The sequence below is a fragment of the Saimiri boliviensis genome, chromosome 5 (genome assembly GCF_048565385.1).
Source record: "Saimiri boliviensis isolate mSaiBol1 chromosome 5, mSaiBol1.pri, whole genome shotgun sequence".
NCBI lineage: Eukaryota > Metazoa > Chordata > Mammalia > Primates > Cebidae > Saimiri > Saimiri boliviensis.
The window spans coordinates 139,286,175-139,311,294 of NC_133453.1; the positions used below are offsets into that span (position 1 = coordinate 139,286,175).

Below are 25,120 nucleotides of genomic sequence, written 5' to 3' on the forward strand. Positions count from 1 at the left end.
TTTCTGTGTTGGAAGCACACACACACTTTATCACAGAATTCAGCTCAATCAAGGGCGTAAGTTTAGAAAAGTTACTGAGCCAATCTCATTCTCAGCTCCAGAGAGAGAGAGGAGATATAAGAACTGGTTGCACAGTTCAAAGGCAGCCTCAATCGATTTTCATTTGATTGACTCCTGCATACTGTTATCTTTGCCTGCTAGCATCAATCCATTTGAAAACATACACCAATTTCCCTCTGTAAATTAGTGTACACACTTTTTAGATGGTGTCTGATGAGACTTTGTTTATTAGGGGCCCTGCCCTTCCTTAGGGACAGGCAAGTGTTCTCCTAAGTTAGGCCATTTGAGTACTCTTTCCTTGGAAACTGTAAATAGGAAAAAACTGAGAATATTTAAGGTCATTTAGTCCAGCATGGGTACAAATCTGTTGAATTTCTGGTACCAAAGTCCTCTGGTGCTGTCCCAGTCTGCTACTTTGCGAGATGCTATGTCTCTTATGTAAGGTTCTTCATATAATTCCAGTAAAAATCCTACTGACTTACGGTTTTCAAAGCTAATATTGCTTTCAATTAAAAGCAAATCCAGCGCCCAAGCTCTATTTCTGCTACTCACAAAAATATAGCTACAAATTTCATTTCAAACTTTCAATCCGAAAGGCATTGGTTTTAAATAGATCTTTTACTGAAGTAAAATATAAAGAAAATATATAAATCATAAACATATAGTTTGGTGATATTTTACAAATAAACTTGCATATACACCATTCAGAAGTTATCAGACTTTGTCACTTGGCATGTGATTAATTTACCAGTAGCCTTGGCATTGCCTAGGAGCTTGTTAAAAATGCAGAATCTTAGCTCCTACCCAGACCTATTGAATCAGAATCTGCATTTCAAAAAGATTTCCAAGGAGATCTATATGTACACTGAATTTTGAGAAGTGCAGATATAGAACATAACCAATTCTCTAGAAATCTGCCTTATTAATCTACTCTGGTCATTACCTCCCCAAAAGTAGCCACTTTTTGGATTAACCATGCCTTAGTTTTGTCATGTTATTGAACTTTCTATAAAAAAATTCATGTTATCTACTTTCTGGGGGTCTGACTTCTTGTATTCAATATTATATTTAGAGATTCTTCCATGCTGTTGGATGCAGAAGTTTGTTCTTTTATTATTTTTAATTGCTGCATGAACATACCATATTTTTACCTATTCCGCTCCTAATAGATATTGGGATTCTTTCATTCAGGGACTGTTAGGAATAATGCTGGTAGGTAACAGCCTTTGGAAAGTGTACTGATGTATTTCTATTAGGTAAACTTTTAAGATTAGAATTGCAAGGTCACAGATATGCATGCATATCTTCAGTCATAGTGGATAATGACAAAGAGTTTCCCAAAGTGGTTGTACACTATTTACACTCCCAGTGTTGGAGTATAAAAATTATAGTTGTTGGGCTGGGTGTGGTGGGTGGCTCACGCCTGTGATCCCAGCACTTTGGGAGGCCGAGGTGGGTGGATCACGAGGTCAAGAGATCAAGACCATCCTGGTCAACATGACTAAAAATACAAAAAATTAGCTGGGCATGGCGTGCCTGTAATCCCAGCTACTCAGGAGGCTGAGGCAGGAGAATTGCCTTAACCCAGGAGGCGGAGGTTGCGGGGAGCCGAGATCGCGCCATTGCACTCCAGCCTGGGTAATAAGAGCAAAACTCCGTCTCAAAAAAAAAAATTATAGTTGTCCTAAATCATAACTGTTGATTGACACTGTCAGATGTTAGTTGGCCAGCTAGATGTGTAGCTGACTAAACCATTCTGGTGGTTGTGGAGTGATATCACATTGTGATTTTATTTATTCATTTATATATGGACAGAAATCATTGTGTGTACTTATCATGTACATAATGTTTTGAAGTACATATGCATTGTGGAATGGTTAAATGTCGTTAATTAAGAAATGCATTATCTCATATAGTTATCAGTTTTATGGTGAAAGCACTTACCCACTCTCTTTGCATTTTTTTTTTTAACAGTAATAAATAAAATATGTATTCACATGTTAAACCATAGGGCTACTGGGAAAAAATATATATATGTATTATCTCAGGATTGATTTGCTGGATGGTTCTGGCTCAGAATCTTTGAAGAGGTTGCAGTCATCCGAAAGTGTAGTGGGCTGGGGTATCCACTTCCAAGGTGGCTTATTCACATGACTAGCAAGTTGGTGCTGGCTGTTGGCAGGAGGCCTCAGCTTACAATGTAGGTCTTTGTGGGACTATATGAGTGTCCTCTCTCTTTGCATTTTTTATGAATGCAATGTATCACAACTATAGTCTCCTTGCTATACAATGAATCCCTTAACTTTTAAAAATCTATCTCACTGAAATTATACATCTTTTAACCAATATCTACCCATAACCTTTCTCCTAACCACCCAAGCCTCTGGTAACCAGCATTCTACTCTTCTCTACTTTTATTAACTTTGGCCTTTCTGTGCCTTCCTTATTTTAAGTAACATGATGCCCTATAGATTCATCCATGTTAACAGAAAATAACAGAATTTCCTTTTTTTGGTGGCTGAATAGTATTACATTGTATATATATCACATTTTCATTATTCATTTATCCATTGATTCTGTATCTTAACAATTGTCAATACTGCTACAGTAAACATGAGAGTGCAGACATCTTTTTGACATACTAATTTTGTGTTCTTGCAGTATACTTACCCAGTAGTGGAATTGCTGGTTCATATGGTAGTTCTATTTTTAATTTTTGATGAACCCCCATACTGTTTTCCAAAATGACTGTACTAATTTTCATTCCTGCTAATAGCGTTCCAGAGTTTCTTTCTCTCCACATCCTCACCCAACACTGTTCATCTTTATTCTTTTTGATAAAATCCCTTCTAATAATATAAAGTGATATCTCATTATGATTTTATTTTTCCCAGATGATTAGCAATGCGGAGCATTTTTTAAATATACAGTAAATTCTTACTTAACATACTCCATACGTGTTTAGAAACTAACTTTAAGGAAAATGACTTGTAGCTGGTAATCAAATTAACAATATTTTATTCACATTTGTTTTGTTTTAATGTCGATGGGGAAAAATTAGAATTGTTACACCTTGTTTCATAAAAAGTCATGGTTTCCAAGATCCCATTGACAAAGCAAGTGAGGAATTATTGCACTTACTGGCCATTTGTATATCTTCTTTTAATAAATGTTTATTTACTTCCTGTCACCATTTTTTTAATTTCAGGCTTTTTTTGCTATTGAGTTTTTAAAATATAATTTGAATACTAACTTTTTATTACATATATAATGTATGACACATATTGAGATATTTTATATTGTTATGTAGATTTTCTATTTATTCTGTTGACTGTTTCTTTTGCTGTGCAGAGGCTTTTTTTGTTTCATGCAATTGCATTTGTCTGTTTTTGCTTTTGTTGGCTGTGCTTTCGAGTACTTATTTAAAAAATTATCTGTAAAGGATTTTTTAACAGATAATTTTTAAAGGATTCTTTTATAGATTTAAAAAGAATTATCTGTACAGGATTCTTTTACAGATAATTTTTAAAAGATTCTTTCACAGATAATTTTTAAAAGTAAGTCCTCAAAAGCACAGCCAACAAAAGCAAAAATAGGCAAATGCAATTGCATCAAGCAAAAAAGCCTCTGCACAGCAAGAGTCAATAGAGTAAATAATCTACACAATGATATAAAATATATGCATATTTCTCATACATTAGGTATACATGATAAAGAGTTAATGTCCAAATTATATTTTTAAAAACTCAATAGCTAAAAAAAGCCTGATAATGAAAAATGAGGATAGGACCTGAACAGAATAGGAGAAAATTTTTGCAATCTGTTCATCTGACGAAGGGCTAATATCTAGAATCTACAAATAACTTAAACTAATTTACAAGAAAAAAATACAATCCCATCAAAAAGTGGGAAAAGGATATGAACAGATACTTCTCAACAGAAGACATTTATGTGGCCAACAACATATATAAAAAAAAAACAACTCTCAATGAACCAGGTATCAATGGAATGTATCTCAAAATAATAAAAGCTATTTATGACAAACCCACAGCCAATACACTGAATGGGCAAGAACTAGAAGCATTCCCTTTAAAAACTGGCACTAGACAAGGATGCCCTCTCTCACCACTCCTATTCAATATAGTATTGAAATTTCTAGCCAAAGCAATTAGTCGAGAAAAAGAAATAAAGGGCATTCAATTAGGAAAAGAAGAAGTCAAATGGTCCCTATTTGCAGACGACATGATCGAATATTTAGAAGATCCATTGTCTCAGCCCAAAACCTCCTTAAACTGATATAAGCAACTTTGGCAAAGTCTCAGGATACAAAATCAATGTCTAGAAATCACAGGCATTCCTATACACCAACAGTAGACAAATAGAGAGCCAAATCATGAATAAACTCCCGTTTACAATTGCTACAAAGAGAATAAAATACCTAGGAATGCAGCTAACAAAGGATGTAAAAGATCTCTTCAAGGAGAAATACAGACCACTACTGATAAAGGAGTGGATAAGAGAGGACACAGACAGATGGAAAAACATTCCATGCTCATGGTTAGGAAGAAGTGATATCATGAAGATGAAATATCTTCTTAATGTCATTTGATTTGCTAATATTTTGTTGAGGATTTTTCTGTTCAAAAAGGATATTGGCATGTGTTTTCTTTCCTTTTGCATCCTTCTCTGCTTTTATTATTGGTTAATACTGGCCTTGTAGAATGAATTTAGAAGTGTTCCCTCCTCAGTCTTTTGTAAGTGTTTGAGTAGAAGTGGTATTGGTTCTTCTATAAATGTTTGTAGAATTCAGAAATGAAGCCATGAAGTCCTAGAATTTTCTTTAATAGAACACATTCTATTACTTATTGAGTCTCCTTATTCATTATTGATTTGTTCACATTTTCTATTTTCTTATTCAATATTTGTAGATTATATGTGCCCAAGAATCTTTCCATTTCTTTGAGGTTATTCAGTTTACCGGTATATACTTCTTCATAATAGTCTCTCATAATTCTTTTTATTTCTAAGGTATCAGTTGTAGTGCCTCCTTTTGGATCTCTGATTTTATTTGAGTTTTCTCTGTTTTTCTTAGTACGATAAAGATTTGTCAATTTTTAAAATCTTTTCAAATAGCCAACTTTTTTCCTCAATCTTTAATATTTTTTTCATCTTTCTTTATTTCAGTCTGGTCTGAATTATATATTTTCTTCTAATTTTTGGTTTAGTTCTTATTTTTCTAGTTCTTCAAGGTGACATGTTCAGTTGTTTATTTGACATTTTTCTCCTCCTTTAGATAGGCATTTATTGCTATCAGCTTTTTTCTCAGTAATGTTTTGCTGTATCCCATAGGTTTTGTTATGTTGTTACTCCATTTTAATTTGTCTCAATAAATTTTTAAATTTTCCTTCAATTTCTTGTTTTACCCATTGTTTTTTTTTTTTTTTTTTTTTTTTTCTGAGACGGAGTTTCGCTCTTGTTACCCAGGCTGGAGTGCAATGGCGTGATCTCGGCTCACCGCAACCTCCGCGTCCTGGGTTCAGGCAATTCTCCTGCCTCAGCCTCCTGAGTAGCTAGGATTACAGGCACGTGCCACCATGCCCAGCTAATTTTTTGTATTTTTAGTAGAGACGGGGTTTCACCATGTTGACCAGGATGGTCTCGATCTCTTGACCTTGTGATCCACCTGCCTTGGCCTCCCAAAGTGCTGGGATTACAGGCTTGAGCCACCGCACCTGGCCTCCATTGTTTGTTTAGGAGCATGTTGCTGAATTTCCTTGGGTTTGTGAGTTTTCTAAAGTTTCCTGTTACTGATTTTTACTTTACCATTGTGGTCAGAAAAAAAAAAAAAGAAAACCTGATTTTGATCTTCTGAAATTTTTAACTCTTGGGTTGTGGTCTAACGTGATTTACTACAGAGAATGTTCCATGTGTAGTTGAAAAGAATTTCTTTTTAAAGATGACATTTATACAGCCAACAAACATATGAAAAAAAAGCTCATTATCACTGGTAATTAGAGAAAGGCAGCTCAAAACCACATTGAGATACCACCTCACACTAGTTAGGATGGTGATCATTAAAAAGACAGGAGAAAACAGATGCTAGAGAGGATATGGAGAAATAGGAACACTTTTACACTGTTGGTGGGAGTGTAAATTAATTCAACCATTATGGAAGACAGTATGAATATTCCTCAAGGCTCTAGAAATAGAAATACCATTTGACCCAGCAATCCCATTGCTGGGAAAGTACCCAAAGGATTATAAATTGTTCTATAATAAAGACACATGCCCACGTTTGTTTATTGTAGCACCGTTTACAATAGCAAAGACTTGGAACCAACCCAAATGCCCATCAAAGATAGACTGGATAAAGATGATGTGGCACATATACACCATGGAATACTATGCAGCCATTTAAAAGGATGAGTTCATGTCCTTTGCAGGGACATGGGTGAAACTGGAAACCATCATTCTCAGCAAACTGACACAGGAACAGAAAACCAAACACCACATGTTCTCATTCATAAATGGGTGTTGAACAATGAAAACACATGGACACAGAAAGGGGAACATCACACACCAGGGCCTGAGATGTTGGGGGCTAGGGGAGGGAAAGCAGGGTATAGGGGGATTGGGGAAGGATAGCATTGGAAGAAATACCTAATATAGATGACGGGGTGATGGATGCAGCAAACCACCACCATGGCACGTGTATACCTATGTAACAAACCTGCATGATTCTGCACGTGTACCCCAGAAGTTAAAGTCTAATAAATAAACAAATAATAAATAAGAATTTATATCCTTGGGCTGTTGAATGAAATGTTCAGTAAATGTCTGTTCTGTCTGTTTGGTCTTGGGTACAGTTTTAATCTCATGTTTCTTTGCTAATTTTCTGTCTGGGTAATCTGTTTATTCATGAAAGATGAATGTTGAAGATTTTTTACTCTTACTATATTCTAGTCAGTTTTTCCATTTGGACCCATTAATTGTTTGTTTGTATAATTGTAGTTGTTTCAGTCCTGGGTGCATATATGTTTATAATAGTTATATCCTCTTGTTAAATTGACCCCTTTATGGTTCTATATTGAACTCCTTTGTCTTTTTTTTAAAGTTTTTGAATAAAAATAATGACTATGTTTGCCATTTGCATGAAATACGTCTTTCTATCCCTCACTTTTCAGTCTATGTGTGTTCTTAGCAATAAAGTGAGTCTCTTTTAGACAGCACATCACTGGGTCTTTTATTGTTAACCATCAACCAGTTTATATTTTTTAATTGCATTATTTAGTCCGTTTACACTATAGGTAGTTATTGATAGGTAAGGACTTACTGCTGCTGTTTTGTTAACTGTTTTCTAGTTACATTTTAGATCTGTCTGTCTTTCCTATTGTCTTCCTTTGTGCTTATTTTCTTTAGCAATATGTTTTGATTCCTTGCTTTTTATTTTTAGTAAAAAATAAAAATTCCTTGCTTTTTATTTTTAGTAAAAAATTCCTTGCTTTTTATTTTTAGTAAAAAAAGTTCTATTATAGGTCTTTGTTTTGTTGTTAATATAAGGTTATAGGAAATATCTTATTTCCTCATTTGTAAGGTTTCTGCTGAAATGTCTGCTGCTAGACATTGGATTTCCATTATATGTTATTTGCTGCTTTTCTCTTGCTGCTTTTAGAATCCTCTCCTTGGCTCTGATCTTTGAAAATTTTATTTTAAGATATCTTGAGGTAGTCTTATATGAATCAGATCTGAATGGTGACATTTAACCTTTTTGTAGCTCAATATTTACCTTTGTCCAGGTTTGAAAAGTTTTTTATTATTTCTTTAAAGAATTTTTCTAACTCTTTCTCTTTCTTTACTCCTTCTTGAACACCAGTAACTCATATGTTTCTTTTCTTAATGCTATCCAGTAAATTTTGTCAGAGTTCTTTATTCCATTTTAGTATTTTTTCTTTATTCTTCCTTGAATGTGTATTTTCAAATAACCTGTCTTTGTGTTCAGGTTCTTTCTTTTGCTAGATCAGTTCTGCTATTAATGCTCTCTATTCTATTTTTTATTCTTTTTTTTTTTTTTTTCAAGAAATGTTGAATTCTTTGTCAGGCAGTACATTTATCTCTGTCCCTTCAGGGTCAGTCACTGGCTTCATATTTTTTTCTAGTGATGTCATGTTTCCTTCATGTTTCCTTGATTGTTTTTAATCCTCGTGGTCATATGTAAATGTCTTCACCTTAAAGAAATAGGTATTTATGATAGTCTTTACAGTCTTGCTTTGTCTGAGAATGTTCTTCAACAGCAAGCCTGTCAGAAATTCTAAGCAGACTGTTTATTGTAATTCCTAAGCCCAAGACTGCTGCAGTGTTAGTGGGTGCCCTAAGGCCAGGACTGCCACAGTCAATGCAGCCAGGATTGGAGTTCCCTGGACTCCAAGCTTGGTACAGCACCTTGTAGGAATCCCATAGCCATTGAGGGACACTGAAAACCCATGGTCACTGAGGCCTGCCTGTCTCTGAGGTTCATCCAGAACCTAAGACCACAGCAGTTGGCCTGAAACGATACAGTTCAAAACTTGAGTGCTTCTTGCTGGGGCTCAGCTAGTCCCAGGATAAGTCTAGAGGCACAGTCCATGAATACTGGTCTGGAGTCAGAGACCATGGTTGGATTTGTTTGTTTTGTGTGTGTGTGTGTGTGTGTGTGTGTGTGTGTGTGCTGAGTTTTACTGTGGTGGGCAGTCTCCTATGCTTCCTTTCTTTCCCAATTGGAAAACATCTCTCCTCATGCTGTGCCACCTAAGATTAAAGGAAGAGTAATTGGGACAATGTAAAACTTTTTTTTTTTTTTTGTAACACTCTTCAGTTCATCTTTTCTCGTTATTGTGCTATAACCAGGTACAGTTATCTCTCAGCTGGTTTCCTTGGCTTCTGAAAGGTAGTTTTGTGCATAGATAATTGACTAAATTAATTTTTCTGCTTGGGTACCATCACTGGAGAACCTTATTCTGCCATCTTGCTCTACCCTCTGTCCCACCATTGTGGTTTTAATTTGTATCTCTCAATTGACTGAAGCTGTTGCTAACTTCTCCTATGAATTTGTCATTTGGATATCCTTTTTTGTGAAGTGACTATTTAAGTTTCTTGCCCAATTATTAAATTAGATTAATCTATCTTTTTCTGTTCAATTTTTAGAAAATTTTTCTAATGTCTGTAATTTAGACTTTTATTTTGACCAAACTTACGTCAGCCTCCTTTGAGTCCTTTTTCTGTCTAGTCTGTCTTGAGGATCTGTCCTAAGGCTACTTAGTCCAGTTTTAGCAAAACTCCTCCTAAGTCAATTATATAAGTGCTCCACTTTTGATATCGAATCAAATTCCTTATCTCCCACTCTAAATATCTTATCACGTGGCCTCTCTTCCAAAAAAATTCTACAAGCGAAGTTAGCCAGAATTCCCTATCACCTTTTATATTTATTTTTAGTGTTTTTACATCTAGTGACACCCACCTTGAACCTTAGCTATAAATTATTTTTTCTTGTATTAGAAGTTAAGCCCAATCTTGTCTGGGTGCAGTAGCTCACGCCTATAATCTCAGCCCTTTGGGAGGCAGGCCGGTGGATTGCCTGAGGTAAGGAGTTCGAGACCAGCCTGGCCAACATGGTAAAACCCCCATCTGTACTAAAAATACAAAAATTAGCTGGGTGTGGTGGCACATGCCTGTAATATGCTCAGCTACTCTGGTGGCTGAAGCAGGAGAATCACTTGAACCCAGGGTGTGAAGGTTGTAGTGAGCTGAGATGACACCATTGCACTCCAGCCTGGCAACAAGAGTGAGACTTGATCTCCCCCCGAAAAAGAAGTTAAGCCCAATCTCTCACTCCTACTGCAAACTCTCATTATAATAGTCCCTTTAGATAAAGTCTGCCTTACCATCTTTAACAAATGTTATAATTATCTTTTTCTTTAACAATCGAATATATGTTTTCCCATATCTTCTCCCACTCTTTGGCTTGACTTAATAAACAGAACTTTTTAATTTCAATACAATTCATTTATCAATCATTTTATTTATGTTTTATTGCTATTTATACTCTCTTTACAGAACAATAGCCAGTAAAATTCCAATCTATTTTCCCTTTGTATAGTTTGAAGTAGAGAAAATCTAGAAGATAATAACTCCTCCAGTCTGGGAAGATAATATGCTTAGCTAAAAAGTATGCTGTTTTGCTTACATTGATATTAGTGGTAAAAAGAAAAAAACTACATTTGTTGTAATCTTTAATGATAAAATGGAGATTCTTCATCCAGATACCTATGATTCTAGAAATTATACAGAGCCAACCTGCCTAAATTATGAAACTACAAGTAAAATCTGCTATGGTTTCCCATTTCCCATATTACAAATGATTTCCCAAACTAGAGTGTTATGAGTTGAGAACAACTCTGGTTAGTGGAGACAAGAAGTTAATATTCATAGATTTCTTACTAGGGATATTTCTTCATTCACATTACATTTGAGCAATAAAATTAGGCAACTGCTGAAACAAAAGAATTAATGGCTAGTTTTACTTTTAAAATGTAGATTGGTACAATTACTTAATCCAAGTAAACAAGTGGCACTGCTTGGATTTAAAAAACAAAAAAAAAGGTCATGTTTTTCAAATCTTTATTACGTACCTACAGTGTGTCAGCTATAAATATATATCTGTATATCTCTCTATCTATCTATACACATACACACACATTAAGCTACTGAGGTGATTATTCTTTTTTTGAGACAAAGTCTCCCTCTTTTGCGAGGCTGAAGTGCAGTGGCACAGTCGCGGCTCACTGCAACCTCTGCCTCTTGGGTTCAGGCAATTCTCCTGCCTCAGCCTCCCAAGTAGCTCGGACTATGTACAGGCACACACCACCATGCCCAGCTAATGTTTGTATTTTTAGTAGAGACAGGGTTTCGCCATGTTGCCCAGGCTATTCTTGAATTCCTTGCTTCAAGTGATCTGCCCACCTCAGCCTTTCAAAGTGCTGTGATGACAGGCGTGAGCCACTGTGCTCAACCGATTATTCCTTCCTATAGTCTACATGCCATCATGACATGGGAGAGAAGAAGAAACACTTTCTCCCATGAGGTCAGCAGAGGCAGTGCTGAAAAAATAATAATGCAGCCAAGACATTTTCTTAGCCTACAAGGAAAAAAATTAAAATGAATGTTTTCTTCGCTCTAGTATATATTGATTTTGAAAAGACATATTTTATTGTGAACAGCGGTATAGAAAATAGACACACTCCATTAAACATATTTTCGTGGGAGACACTTTATATCATGTTATTGTACTTAATTTGATGTCGAAGAATTGAGATGGGTGGCATTATTCCTATTTCACAGATGAGACAACTAGAGGGCAGAGAAAATTGAACAAACAATATGGCCTAAATCAAATAGTTAGGAAGAGAGACCCCCCCGACTTGAAGAGTGTGACCTTCCCATTTCTCCACACTTTCTCTTCTAGTTGGGTTGTTTTCTTCACTAGAGTTAGACCTTTACATGAGAAGTTGAACACTCCACATGCACCACTGTTCACTCTTCTAGTGAAGCATTTCCATAAGCTTGTCCACCACAGTCACTGAAGGATGCTGAGAAGGATCCAGATTCAGTGAAATTCAGAGCAAGGGCTGGTGTGATTAGGAAGCTGCAGAGAAAAATCTTTCTGTAATTCCCTATGCAGCTGGTTGTGTGTCTGAACATATTTCTTAGTTTTGTCCACTCTGCCTAAAAGCAAGGTCCTAGCCTTGCTTTTAGGTTTCCTCATTTGGTTTGCTTATAGAAAAATTTTCCATTATATTGGCTCTATTCATTTCTAATCTCCAGGACAAAACATTCTTTGTTCAATAAGGAATTAAATATAGACCATAAGAGCCTTTAAACTTTAGGAAGTACTGGAACACTGGTTTTAATAATTATGTCCTTTGTGAATAATGAATGCACCTGGGCTACACCAGACCATATTTCATAAAGAGTCCTATTGTAGTTTCACTGTCTTTGTATAAAAATGAATCATAATCTGGAGTGTGAAATAGTCAGAGGAGGGGATTATGGTGGAAATAACACAGGGTCTGCCATCAGATCGCCGTCCATGTTCCAGGCATGCCTTCACTTGCTGAGAAATCTTAGGCAAATCACTCAAGGTATTTGAATCTCAGTTTTCTTTTCTCTGCAGTGTGATAATCGTACTACAAGCACATGTGCTGAGCAATAAAGATAATAATAAAGATATAAAAATACTATGCTGGCAATTCTCTATCTTTTTGAAAGCCAAACTTCCTGAGGTAGGCACCCATAGTGTCAAGACACTGCAAGGGCATCAAGTTTTGTCCAGGAGTTTGTCCATCTCCATGTACGAATCAAGCAAAACAGGCAACATGGAGAATCCAGTAGGTGAGTGAAAAATAGCTCAGGGAAACATGAGTAAATTATATTTAGCTGATCAAGCAGGTAGGCTAGAGTCAGAGCATGAAAACAAGTCAGTTCTGTGAGAGGAGGGAGAGACCATGCAAGTTGCCAAACACAGAATTTAGGAACTAGAACTGAAGTAAAAAGCCTAATTTGTTACCAGGTTTAAATGGAAATGTGTGGGCTCCATAATCAAGGAGAAGCAGCATCTTCTCTCACGCTGAACTGAGGAAAACAAGCAGCATAGGCAGGGTTAGGACTGAAACATAGCCCCTGCAGCAAAGCAACAAAGTGAAAAACCCATGGAACCAAAAACTGAATCTTTAACAGCATTCTCCTTGGTAATATAGGTTAATTAGGTTGGTGCAAAAGTGACTGGAGTTTTTGTCCTTGAGAGTAATGGCAAATACAGCAATCACTTTTGCAGCAACCTAGTAGTCTTTTAAAATATTTTTAAAGACCTATCATGTACTCCAGGATGTAGCCTTCTCCAAGTTAACCATTTTTAGCTTCTTTAATTTTGCCTCATCTTATGATTCTGAGTGGCCATTAGAGTTACATTCTTCAGGGCATATCATAATTTATCAGTTTGTAGTCTTTGGGTAAGTAAAGAGATGTAACCACAGTGCTGTTCCTCTATTCCTCTGCATTTCTGGAAACCGTACTTGGTAAGACTTTAAATTGCTTTGGCAAGAGGGGCAACTTAGATTACAAGGTCTATCAAGCCCACCCACATCTGTTGTTAAACTCTATCTCTGACCTGCATTTGTAGACTGGTCCATCTGCAAATCTCAGCCTCAGCCTAAGACATTTTGTGTACATCTAGAAAAAACATAGTCTAAAATATCGTAAAAGATTTTCCTATAAAGGGGTGGGGGGGAATAAAACTCTCTTCCATTAGTATTTCTTGTGTCTAATCCATCCAGTCAAGTTGCCAGATTTCTGACTAGGTTCATTAATTTACTTAATTATTAGATTTTATAAATAATTGAACCCTCAATTTTAAAAGCCTCAGGGCATAGCTCAGTAAAAACTTGCATTAAAATATCAATGAGCAGCTGCAATAATAACAAAAATAAAATCTATCTGCGTAAAACTGCATACTTTGTCCATGACTTTGTCTGGACAGACCAATTTATAAGAACAAGTTTAGCCTCCTGTAATTAAATAAACTTGTCAGAGCTCCTTTAGGCCTGGCATGCATGGGTTTAATAGACATGTTTTCTGCTGACATATATTGCCTCTAACATCTAGGAACTTACATACTTTAAGATGTTAGTGCTGAGTGTTTTCTGGGGGACACTGGTTTAGACATTGTGCCTGTTAGGAGTTAAGCCTAATAGCATCACAAGTCTTTGGGTTAGGTCACATAATTTATCATGACCATAATTTTCAAACTTCAAGATAAAAATATTAGAGTAGATTTTTTTCCAGCTGAAAAATTATCTGAGTCTGTAAGAAAAGGTATCAACGAGTTAATAACAATACCAACCACTCAAAATTTTGTTGATATTTTATACCTTGGATATTATTCACTGCAGCTGGCTATTCATTTTCCAAACTTTAGAATCATGTCACCTTAGCAGTTTATATTTATTTAGAATCCATGGGTCCAAAGTGATTTATGTAATTTTATGAAACACAGAGATGTGATCCTTGGCCTTGATGTACTTACAGCAGAACTTTTGTTTTGCTGTACACTCAATTATAATAATAGATTTCTTTTCCATATGCAGAAATATCTCCCAGAAATAATTAGCTGCAGACACAAAACAATTAGTTGGTTGCAACCTCATAAAATGTGGTTGTTGGTTAATTGGCTCATATTCACATTATGATATTTGCATCTACCACCTTACCACCTGCAAAATTTTAGCTCACAAAAATAGAAATGAGGTTTCAAAAATATGCCCTAGCAAGTGTAGTCTAAATATTCAGTGTGACCTACATTGTCTATGGACATTCTTAATAGCATTCAAAAATGCTCAAGCATATGGAAACATAAAATGTTAATTTCTAGACTGCAAACTCTTTTTCAGGAAGAAATATGATAAATACCAAGGGCTTAAAGCCACACTCAGTCATTGCCTCAGTTTTCTGTCTAAACCCATTTTCCTCTGTGGGTTCATTTTCTCAGGACTCTTAAACCTGAAGTCATTGTGTTGTATTTTCTTTTTAGTTTCTTTATACCTTACCTATGGTAGGGGCCTGGCATGGTAAGAAGGCTACATATCAGTAAAGCATATTTGCTTCCAGTAGATATTTTCCCTTTTCATAATAGTTTAAATTAAATTTGTCATTTTCTCTCAAAATCTCTCACTACTATATATTAAAACTACTATGTATTAACAACTTCTAGTCTGGGAATCCAGAACACATTTTTCCCCTTTAACCTGCATTGCACAATATGAAACCAGAATCCTGCCACTTAGGTTTAATATATTAAGTTAACCAAACCAGCCTTTCCATATATCCATTTAAATGCAAAGGAGGAAAAAGTGTGCAGAAAGCTGAAACAATTACAAAAGAGATACCTTGGTCAAGACTCTTACGAACTGGCATCTATCTCAACATTAACATTACTAACCACACTTCTAGAATTAAAAATGATTCAACGTGGAAGTCCTCACATCAGTGGAAAGTAAAGGGAAAACACTTAAGTGTTTCCGGAGATTCAGGTCTGGAATCTGTTCTGCCAAAGCCAGGAGCTTTGTCTGTTTAAGAAACAAGGGGTCTTCAGAGCATCTTTCCTAACATTTTCCTCTATGAAGACTGCCTGGTATTGGTTTCAAAACCCTTTGACTTGTTGCTTAAACTGCTGAGGCTGGTGTTTTTCACACCTATTTTTTCATCAAATCTTTGACTATTAGCCATTGACTTTGGCCAGTTCTGGTAATATCAGATGACAGCTGTGCCTCGTTGAGAGTTGAAGCTGCTTATCAGAAACCTGGATAGCTTTAGTGAGGCCTTGCTACACAAAGTTCACTTCAAAGGATAAAGATGAGAAATGTGTTAGGATGAAAGGGTGGAAGACAAAAGAAGAGAAAAGACACGGAGAGGAGAAGGGAAGAAAGAGGAAAGGGGTCAAGAAGAGAGAGGGAGAGAAAGGGGAGTAGAGGAATGGCAAAGAAGAAAAAAATGTCAAAGTATGACTGTGGGATAGATTACCCAACTCAACAAGCCTGAGTTTTGCTTTGTTTTCTTTTGCCCAGTCTAAATCCCCTCTTCTGGTAATCTTGATATTCTCAAAACAGTGTTTTGGGGGAGGGAGGAAAAAAGAAAAGAAAGAAGAAAAAAAGCAAAAAAAAAAAAAATTGAATATTATAGAATACCAATATGGCCTCAGCCAGATGCAGAGGGAATAGATGAAAGCTCAGCTCAGATCAGTATGCCACAGCTGGCGTTAAAAATGAATTTAGAGGAGGCTACTTGGGCAGCTGTCCTATAACTACAATACCAAGTTCCATTTACTCTTTACTGACCAGAGAAGACTTCACTGGTGCCAAATGAATGATGTTTTGAGATAGTAGTAGACATATTCCATACTTGCTTGATTGCAAAGTCCAGATTCTTTAAACTTATTATGGAATAAACCAATGTAAGACAGACTGTTAGAGACTGCAATGAAAACATCTTTTGAAAGGAATGAGAAAAAGGGCTAAGAGATGTGTTTGTGTAGTATTAGGAAAGAAAAAGTTGAAAATTATTTCTCTTAATTATTTTTAGAAAATATACTGGCAGAAGCATCTTTGCCAAAGGGAGGGAATGGGTGATTTGTGAATAGCTAAACTTTTAAAGGAGGTGGGATCCAGGTATCTACTTTATTTCCAATGATAACTTTGTAACTTATTATTTATGGACATGTAATAATTGGGAAACTCAAAGCAATACATATAGATTTATAAAATAAAAATTAAATTCTTGTTTAGAATACTGATCGCATTCATGTTTCTCTTCTACTTTCCACATATGCGATAAATGATGGTGAAGGAAAATGAAGAATATATATATAAAAAAATATATATATTATATATTTTGTAGGTATATATATGTGTGTGTGTGTGTATATATATATCTATATATCTATATATAGATATATATATACACATACCTGCAAAACCAAGAACTATCAGAAAACCAGAGATTTTGCCACATTTCTGGATGGACAAAGTGTATAGGAAAATGTTGTCCTGTGAAGTCAACCAGGAAGACAGAGCTCAAAGTGAGGGTATAGGGAACTAACTGCAGGAGGGACTGCCAGGCTAGCTGGTGGGCTCCAGAGAAGCTCTAGTATTATACTGCAAGAAAGAAGTAAGCCTGAAAGAGAGATTAATTAAAGATTAATAATCAGGTAACCCCTCCAGCCCAGCAAGCATGATTACTAGTAACCTGATATTTACTCCAGGTTAAAAAAAATCATATAGTCATTCTCTAAATAAAATGAACCATGTAGATAGAACCTGGGAGCTGGATAAGGTTTAGAATTACAGAATAATGCCTTTCTTGTGGTATTTAGGGCTCTGTGTCCATGACCCTAAATCAAAGCCTATCCATCAGCAAAACTCATCTATATGCTCTGAGCATCACATCAAACTTATTCATTCTTCATTCTTGAATAGGGACAGATATGTATCTCCAGAAAGCTGAGGAATATTTTGGCATGAAGAGAAACAAAGAGAACAAAAACAAAAGAATACAAAAACCATGAAGTATCAAATAGAATTGAAAACAAACAAGATTTTGAGAAATCAGATGAAGGAGAAAAACTCAAATTTTTGTCCTTGGAGAAATGGAAGAAGATGTTGTATTTGCCGAACAAGAACAGTCTAATATAAAAAATAAACGATAGAAGAGCCAGAAGAGTTTCTAGGAATTTAAGATACAATTGCAGGAAAAGCAAAGAGGAGAAAAGGTTGAAGAAATAACGTATATCTCAGAATGTGCAGCACAAAATGTGAAAAAGATAAGAAACAAGAGTTAACTCCAAAAGTTCAATGTCCGATTAATAGTAGCTTTATAAACAAAGAACAGAACAAATGATGTAGGAGACAGTTGGCAAATGAATAGAAAGACTGACTACACTGCATGCAGAAAGACATGCTATTTCAACATGAAAACGCCTGGCAAGAGCCAAGGAAGAGTCATGAAAATGAAGCAAAATATGAATGTGAAATTATAGAACCCAAGATACTAAAAAAGATCTTAAAAGTTACCGGAGTTGGAAATACAGGTCATCTAAAGATGTGGAAGGAGAAGGAAGAAAAGGAGGATCAGGATGATGATGAAGATGAGGAGGAACAAAAGAAGAAGAAAGGAGAAGGAAAGCAATAATTATTGTTAATATGAAATGAAACATCATGCTGACAACAGTAGAAGCAAATAAATTTGCCAAACGTTATTATTCCTAGATCTCACACTTGGAAGGGATGAAAGTTTCTGGAAACAAACCTTTTAAAGTTCACTTTAAAAAGCAATATAGTTAAGTGATTGTATTATGGAGATGATGATTTTTCTCTTCCAGTTGAATAAAAACTGTATTTGGTAAGCTGCAGTTTGGGATATAATTACAGTGACAGCATTCAATGCATTCAGAAAAAAATATCTGTATCTGAACCATTAAAATAAAAAATGATTCTGAACACAGCCTTTGATGACTTCTCAGGTGGATCCAGAGAAGGTGGCAGTGAATGTGGAGACTCTAAGACGATTCATCCCATTGAGACAAGCAAGTAAGAAAATATCTTTAAGTTAATAGTATGTACATATTATATATGTCCCTACATTTTTACAGTACTTACTAATTTAAATATAACAAGTAGCCAGTTGACTCTTTTACAATACATCATAAACATTTGTTAAGGTTAGCCAATTACTCTATGAAAAACACTCTTTGCTTGGAAAAATTATAGGATATGCAATGACTTTAGATGCAATAGAATCATGAAAGTAAAAGTAACAGTAGAGCTGACAGAAGTTGACAGGTAGATAGGAGAAAAAAGAGGTAAATGTAGAAAACTAACATGCGAAGCTTCAGTTTTGTTAAATAGAACTCTAGAAAGATAAACTTACAAGTAGATCACAAGTGAAATCCTTACCTATCATAATAGGAATTCAGTAGATAAATTTCAAGTTACTAAGTGAAGAAATAGAAATAGCATGTTAGTTGACATTTGGAGGCAAGAGTCTTTAGAATTTTAACAAAAATGAATAGAAGTGATTGTTTCTCTGAAGACAGAATGTATTTGGGGAGTTGTGGGGTTACTCGAATGTTCCTCATTAAAACTAAGATAGTTTAGACTTTATAGATTATATACAAATATACCAGGGCAGTTAGCCTTTATTATAGATGAGAATTTGGTGTTATCGATATGCTTGGTTTATAGAGAGGAAATTGAAATTCAGAGAATTTAAATAACTGCTTGGGTTTCACAGACTTTTCAGTAGTAGAAATAAAGCTTATAACCAGATCTTCGAAATGCCATGCTTTTTGGAATCTCAAAATAGGAGTGGATACTAAATAATATTTTTCCAAAATGTTTCAGATCTCCTCTCATAAATGTGTAGAATGCGTTTTAATCTAGATGTTGGTAAACTTTTTCTGGTAAAAGGCCAGTTTTTTACATTGTCAGCTATGTGGTCTTTGTAGAAATCACTCAACTTTCCCACTGTAGTGCAGCAGCTAGAAGACTATATGTAATTGGATGAATATGGTATGATTTGGCTTATGGACTATAGTTTTCCAACCCTTGGATCAATAATTTAATTATCTCTTTTAATTTTCATTCCTAGTTTCAATGGCAAAGATGGCTATGCAATATTTTCACTGAGCCTATTCTGTAATTTTCCTCCAATCCTGTATTAGTCCGTTCTCACATTGCTGTAAGGACATACCTGAGACTGTGTAATTTATTTAAAAAAGAGGTTTAATCGGCTCACAGTTCTGCAGGCCGTTCAGGCTTCTGCTTCTGTGGAAACCTCAGGAAACTTAAAACCATGGTGGAAGGCAAAGGGGAAGCAAGCATATCTTCACATGGTGGGCAAGAGAGAGAAGGGGGAAATGCTACACACTTTCAAACAAGATCTGAAAAGTCTATCACAAGAACAGCAAGGGGGAAGTCTGCCCCCTGGATACGATCACCTCCTATCAGGCCTCTCCTGCAATATGGAAAATTACAATTCTGTATGAGATTTGGCTGGGGACACAGAGCCAAACCATATCATTCTGCCTCAGCCTCTCCCAAATCTCATGTCCTCAAATTTTCAAACACAGTCATGCCTTTCCAATGGTCACTCCAAAGTCTTAACTCATTCCATTATCAACTCAAAAGTCCAAGTCCAGAGTCTCATCTGAGACAAGACAAATCCCTTCCACCTATGAGACTGTAAAATCAGAAACAAGTTAGTTACTTCCAAGATACAATGGGAGTACAGACAAAACTTAGCTGTCTGGGTACCACCATAAGTATCTGGAAAAGATCTAAGGTTTACAGTAACGAAATGTATAGGTGTGTATGGGAGTCCTGGGGGTTTTGAGTAAGACTGTGGCAAAACCATTCCCGATGGTCCAAATGGATCCTTTGAGAAGTCAATGGGGATAGGAACATGAAAAGAAGTAATGAGAAGCTGGGATACCAATTAACCAGTTCACTGATCAGAAGGCTCAGAACATTCTAGTTGATACTACTTCCTATAGAAAATAATTATTTGGGACAAAAGGAAACAAAAATAAACAGGAGAAGGAGAAAAGAGAAAAAGCAGTGTGAAGGAGGACAGTAGAATGCAACACAGTTAATGACAGTGGACACTCTCCTGAAGGTGAGCAGCATCTGACATCAGAGAATAGAAGGGCACAGTAGTGAATACTTATTGAGCATTTACCAGTTAGAGGTGCTAAAGTGAATAATTTACTTTGTTAGTGCATTATCTATTGACAACAATCTGTTGAGTATTCATTTTTATTCTCACTCTACATATGAGTCGAATCTCTTACAGGTTACTTAACTTGCCTTAATTTCACATATGGTAAGTGAATTTTCAGTCAGGGCCTTGTGACCCAAATGCCTATGCTCTGTCCTCTGTGCTGTTCAACAAAGAGAAACTAGAATATCTGGCCTGAGAGTGTTAGCAGAAGGCCACCCCTGGAGTTCAAGTGGGCTTTGGCTAAACAGGGATCTGTTCCTTAATGGGTTCTAAGGGTATTCACATGATATTTTAAAAGGATGTCAACCAGTATAGACCATGGGTTTAAGGTACAAGTTGGAGAAGAATTAGATTATTAATACACTTGATGAAAATAGTCTCCAACATAAGGTCATTTTATTTTATTTAAAAACTCAGGGAAATGTGTTAATTAGTTTTAGAATATTTTCTATAAACAGAATTACAGATAAAAAATGTTGCAATGCAAATCACTCAGACATTCAGAATACGGAAATTCTTTATGTAAAAATGATGCATTCTCTGTTGATGTCAGGTAAGATCATTTATTTTTCATGTTTTTTGTCCTGTAAATATTATGTCTTGTCACTCATAGATAATTGATAACAGGATTGTCCACAGTGAAGACACTTTATTTTCCCACTAATGCTGTGTGTATACAGGGTTTTGGAGCCACTCCCATATACGGTTCTTCTGTCAGCAAATACCTCTTACAGAACAGGGAAGTTTACAGGAACAAAAATTATTGCCCATTGTGTTTTCCTTAACACCATGGGCCGGATACACAAGAACTGAGTTTCCTGAAACATGGTGACAGGAAAGTTTACTTTGCCTATGACAAGAATGAGAGAAAATAAAGGGAGAGAGAGGAAAGGAGGGAAAGAAAGCGGGGGGGGGGGGGAGGGAAGGAAGAAAACACAAGGGAAGAGAGGGAGCAAGAGAAAAGGAGAAAGAGGAAGGAGAGGGGGGAGAGTGAAAAAGGGAAGGAATGGGGAAGAAAGGAAGAGAGGGAGGGAGGAAGGAAGAAAGGAGAGATAAAGCAAAAAGATGCTATTGTAGAGGAGGAAAATTTTTCAATGACTGGTGTTTGTGAATGAGTGAGAATTGGCCTGATAGATGACACTGTGCTGTGTGAACTGAGCAGTGACTAGAAGCCATAAGAGTTGGGTTGTATTCTCCACCTTCTTAGATTCTATTGTCTGAAGCAAGTCTCTTTACCTTATGCACTTCCTTTTCCAACTTGAAATTGTTAATGTAGAGGAAAGCATGCTGACACAGTCTAAGAGTGCGACATTGTGAACACTTGTGAAAGACTCGAAATAGTTAAAGGCATGGTTAGGCTTGGGACTGGCTTACTGAGGCCACATGTTTTCCCAGTGTATGACCTGCAGGCACACACCTGGGTGCGGTCAGGTTACAGCATACTCCCTCCTACTCACAGGTCAGGCCCTGGTCAGTGATAGATCCAGGACCCTCCTTAATTAAGCGTACCAGTCACCTAAAGCAACAAGAGAGTATTTGGGAATATTGGATGTCACTCAGCCTCTCTTTAGACTTCCTTTCCCTTTAATTATTTCAAAAGGAAAACATTAACTGTTTTTTTTTTTTTCAAGTTAAAAATAACAAAAGCAAAGTCCCTTAAAGGAATAGGTATCTGTAAAGATTAAGTAATGGCTTCCTGGACTCTTAATTGCCCTGTATCTGATGCTAAAGTTGATGTTAGGTTGAATTTAGGCAGGTCTGAAATTCCCACTTGCTTGCCTCTACTGATGCCTCATTTGGAAAATGTCAATGATCAGTTCCTATCTCGTTTCCTGAGGGGGAAAAAAAAAAAAGTTTGGAAATTCTTAGTTGATTTCATCTTACTTAGAATCATTTAGTTGCTGTTGCTGATGCTGCTCCTTAGATGTAAGCAGCCAGTGACTGTTTAAAAACATTAATGCTGCTTTCCTATTCAAGGAGAGATTTTCTTCAGAAAGGTCCCTAAATCACTAATGGCTTTCAGGAATTTATCATATCAAAGAGAAAGGAGAAACACTTTCAGTTATCCAATGGGAATTGCAGGTATATGGAAGGGCCTCCCTCCAGCTCAAAATTTGTTGAGTCAGTTGCAAGTTTATAATCAATCTCACATAAAATATGTCATGAGAATTTAAATATGAAAGAGGCTTTGCTTCTCCCTTCATTGGAATGTAGAGTTCAGAAGATAAACTAAAGGAATTTGATTTTTTTAAAAGCTCTAATTAGTGACTGTTAACCTGCACGAATTTTCTTTTATTCATCCTCTTGTTTCATTTCATAGATGCAGATTTCATTAATACACACACACACACACACACACACACACAGACACACACACACACACACACACACACACGCTTTGAAACAGAGTCTTGCTCCATCACCCAAGCTGGAGTGCAGTGGCACAATATAGGCTCACTGCAACCTCTGCCTGCTGTGGGTTCAAGCGAATCTCCTGCCTCAGCCTCCAGAGCAGCTGGGACTATAGGTTCATGCCACCACACCTGGCTAATTTTTATATTTTTAGTAGAGATGGGGTTTCACCATATCGGCCAGGCTGATCTCGAACTCCTGACCTCATCATCCACCCACCTTGACCTCCCAAAGTGCTGGGATTATAGGCATGAGTCACCACTCCCAGCCATATTAAAATATTATTGAATAGTGTTTACAGTATCAGCTGTAGAATATTACTTAACACTTTGCTTTATTTGAATTTTTCAACAACCCCTTGATATCTGTATTGTTGTTATTAATAACCCTATGGGGAAACAAACATTTGGGGAAGTTATGACTTGCTCAGGACCACACAGTGAAACCCACTCTACTCGAAACTTGAAAAGCTCACTTTTGGTTGTTTGCTAGTACGGAGTCTTCAAAAGTGAAGTCTGAATTCAGTAACTGTTCTACCAGTTCTTTTAATGCTTTGCCCTTTTCAACGATCTTCTTTTAGGTACCTGGTGACTGTTTTCCAAGACATCCCCAGCCCTCTTGGCTAACATTATAAACTCTGAATTTTTACCATAACTCCTTATTTTTGAGCATTGTTTCCAATTCTCTCTTCTTTTCCTCTGTTCAAGGTGACAATCATCTAATCTGAAAAACTGAAGTGCACTTATGTCACTCTGTGACAATAGCATAATTGCCTGTTATATCCTGTATTTTTGTAGTTTAGCAGAGTTCTCCTAAATAAAAATTTTAACCCAAAAAACTTAATAATGATGAGAATTAAAAACAGAGAGATTGGCTAACATACTGTTAATCTGGTAACCCACCAAACAAATAATTTATGTAGGCAGTGATGCCCAAATACGAAGACTGATATTTAGATCAAATTTGTTATTAACATTATTACTTAGCATAAGCAATTACTTATTATTAACATAAGTAATTATCTATATTATTCATATATGTAGCTCCATGAAAATATTATAATGCACTAGTGAAATGAATGAGATCAGATTTTGGTTGCCCTTATAGGATGAGATGTAGTATTTAGGAAGATTGTCTAGTGTTAGTGTAAGAAAGAACTTGGTTTAAGTCCCAGTTCAGTCACTTATAAGTGATGTGATCTTGAACATGTTCTTAATTTCTTTGAGTCATCATGGAAGGAAGAAAGGAAAGGGAAGGGAAGAAAAGAGGAGGGGAGGGAAGGAGAGGGGAAGGGAGGGAGGGGAAGGAAGGGGAGAAGAGGAGGAGAGGGAAGGGGAGGGAAGGGGAGGCAAGGGAAGGGAAGGCAAGGGAAGGGAGGGAAGAAAGAGAAAGGAAAGAAAGAAAGAGAAAGAAAGAAAGGTTTTATATCCTCTGCAAAGAGAATAAATTTGAGTTAAAAATGTAGTATAAAAAGATCTCAGGTTCAGAAAATAAGAGGGTAAATATTTTTTAGATGTGGATTCTCCCTAGGGTGAGATATTTCATATACAGGAAATGACAATAAGCCAGCCACTGTTTTAAGAGAGATGTAGAGTTTTTTTGCATCAAAAATTAATTCTGTAGCTTCAAATTAAGCTCATCACATGTAAAGCAAAGTTTAAATCTTTCTTAGTCATTACAATAAAAGTTACAGTTTCAGGAACACATTGTTTCTATTGGACTCTACACTTCACTGGCATAATTAAGACTCATCTAGAGTAGAATCAACTTTGACATGTGGCAGGAGAGGCTGTAGTTAATTCCTTTTCCTTATTAGCTCATGACCTCAGATGTGTTGAGATGTGTTTCTGTGATGGAGCAAGGAAGCCAGGTTTTCTTCCCCCATGTTGTAAATATCTCCATTCTCAGGCTTAGGCTTTCCTGCAAGAGTACAGCCACTCAGAGGCTGGCCTGCTCCAGGCCTTGTCTTGATAATTTACAGAACTGTCCGACTACAGCTTGAATGGGTCCTCAGAAAAAATGGGGCTTAACTTCCCAGCAAGTGTAGATGCTGTCTCTGCAATCCATAGATGACCACTCTAGGAAAGAAAGAGGAACATTAATATAAATTTATTTCTGGCTGGGCATCATGGCCCATGCCTGCAACCCCAGAACTTTAGGAGTGGTGGAGGCAGGAAGATTGCTTGAGACAAAAAGTTCAAGACCAACCTGGACAACATAGCAAGACCCCCATCTCTACAGATAAAATAGCCAGACATAGTGGTGCAGGTCCACAGTCCTAAGTACTCAG

At 36.4% G+C, this 25,120-nt stretch overlaps 1 long non-coding RNA gene across 3 annotated transcripts in view; it reads right to left on the reverse strand.

Annotated features, from left to right (window-relative positions):
- LOC104653002 (uncharacterized) overlaps nt 1-25,120 on the reverse strand; it is a 110,845-nt gene continuing 85,725 nt past the window's right edge. For all 3 annotated transcript variants that reach the window (XR_746281.3, XR_746285.3, XR_746286.3), the window contains one exon: nt 1-24,908. This is a non-coding gene — a long non-coding RNA (uncharacterized LOC104653002). The remainder of the gene's footprint in view (nt 24,909-25,120) is intronic.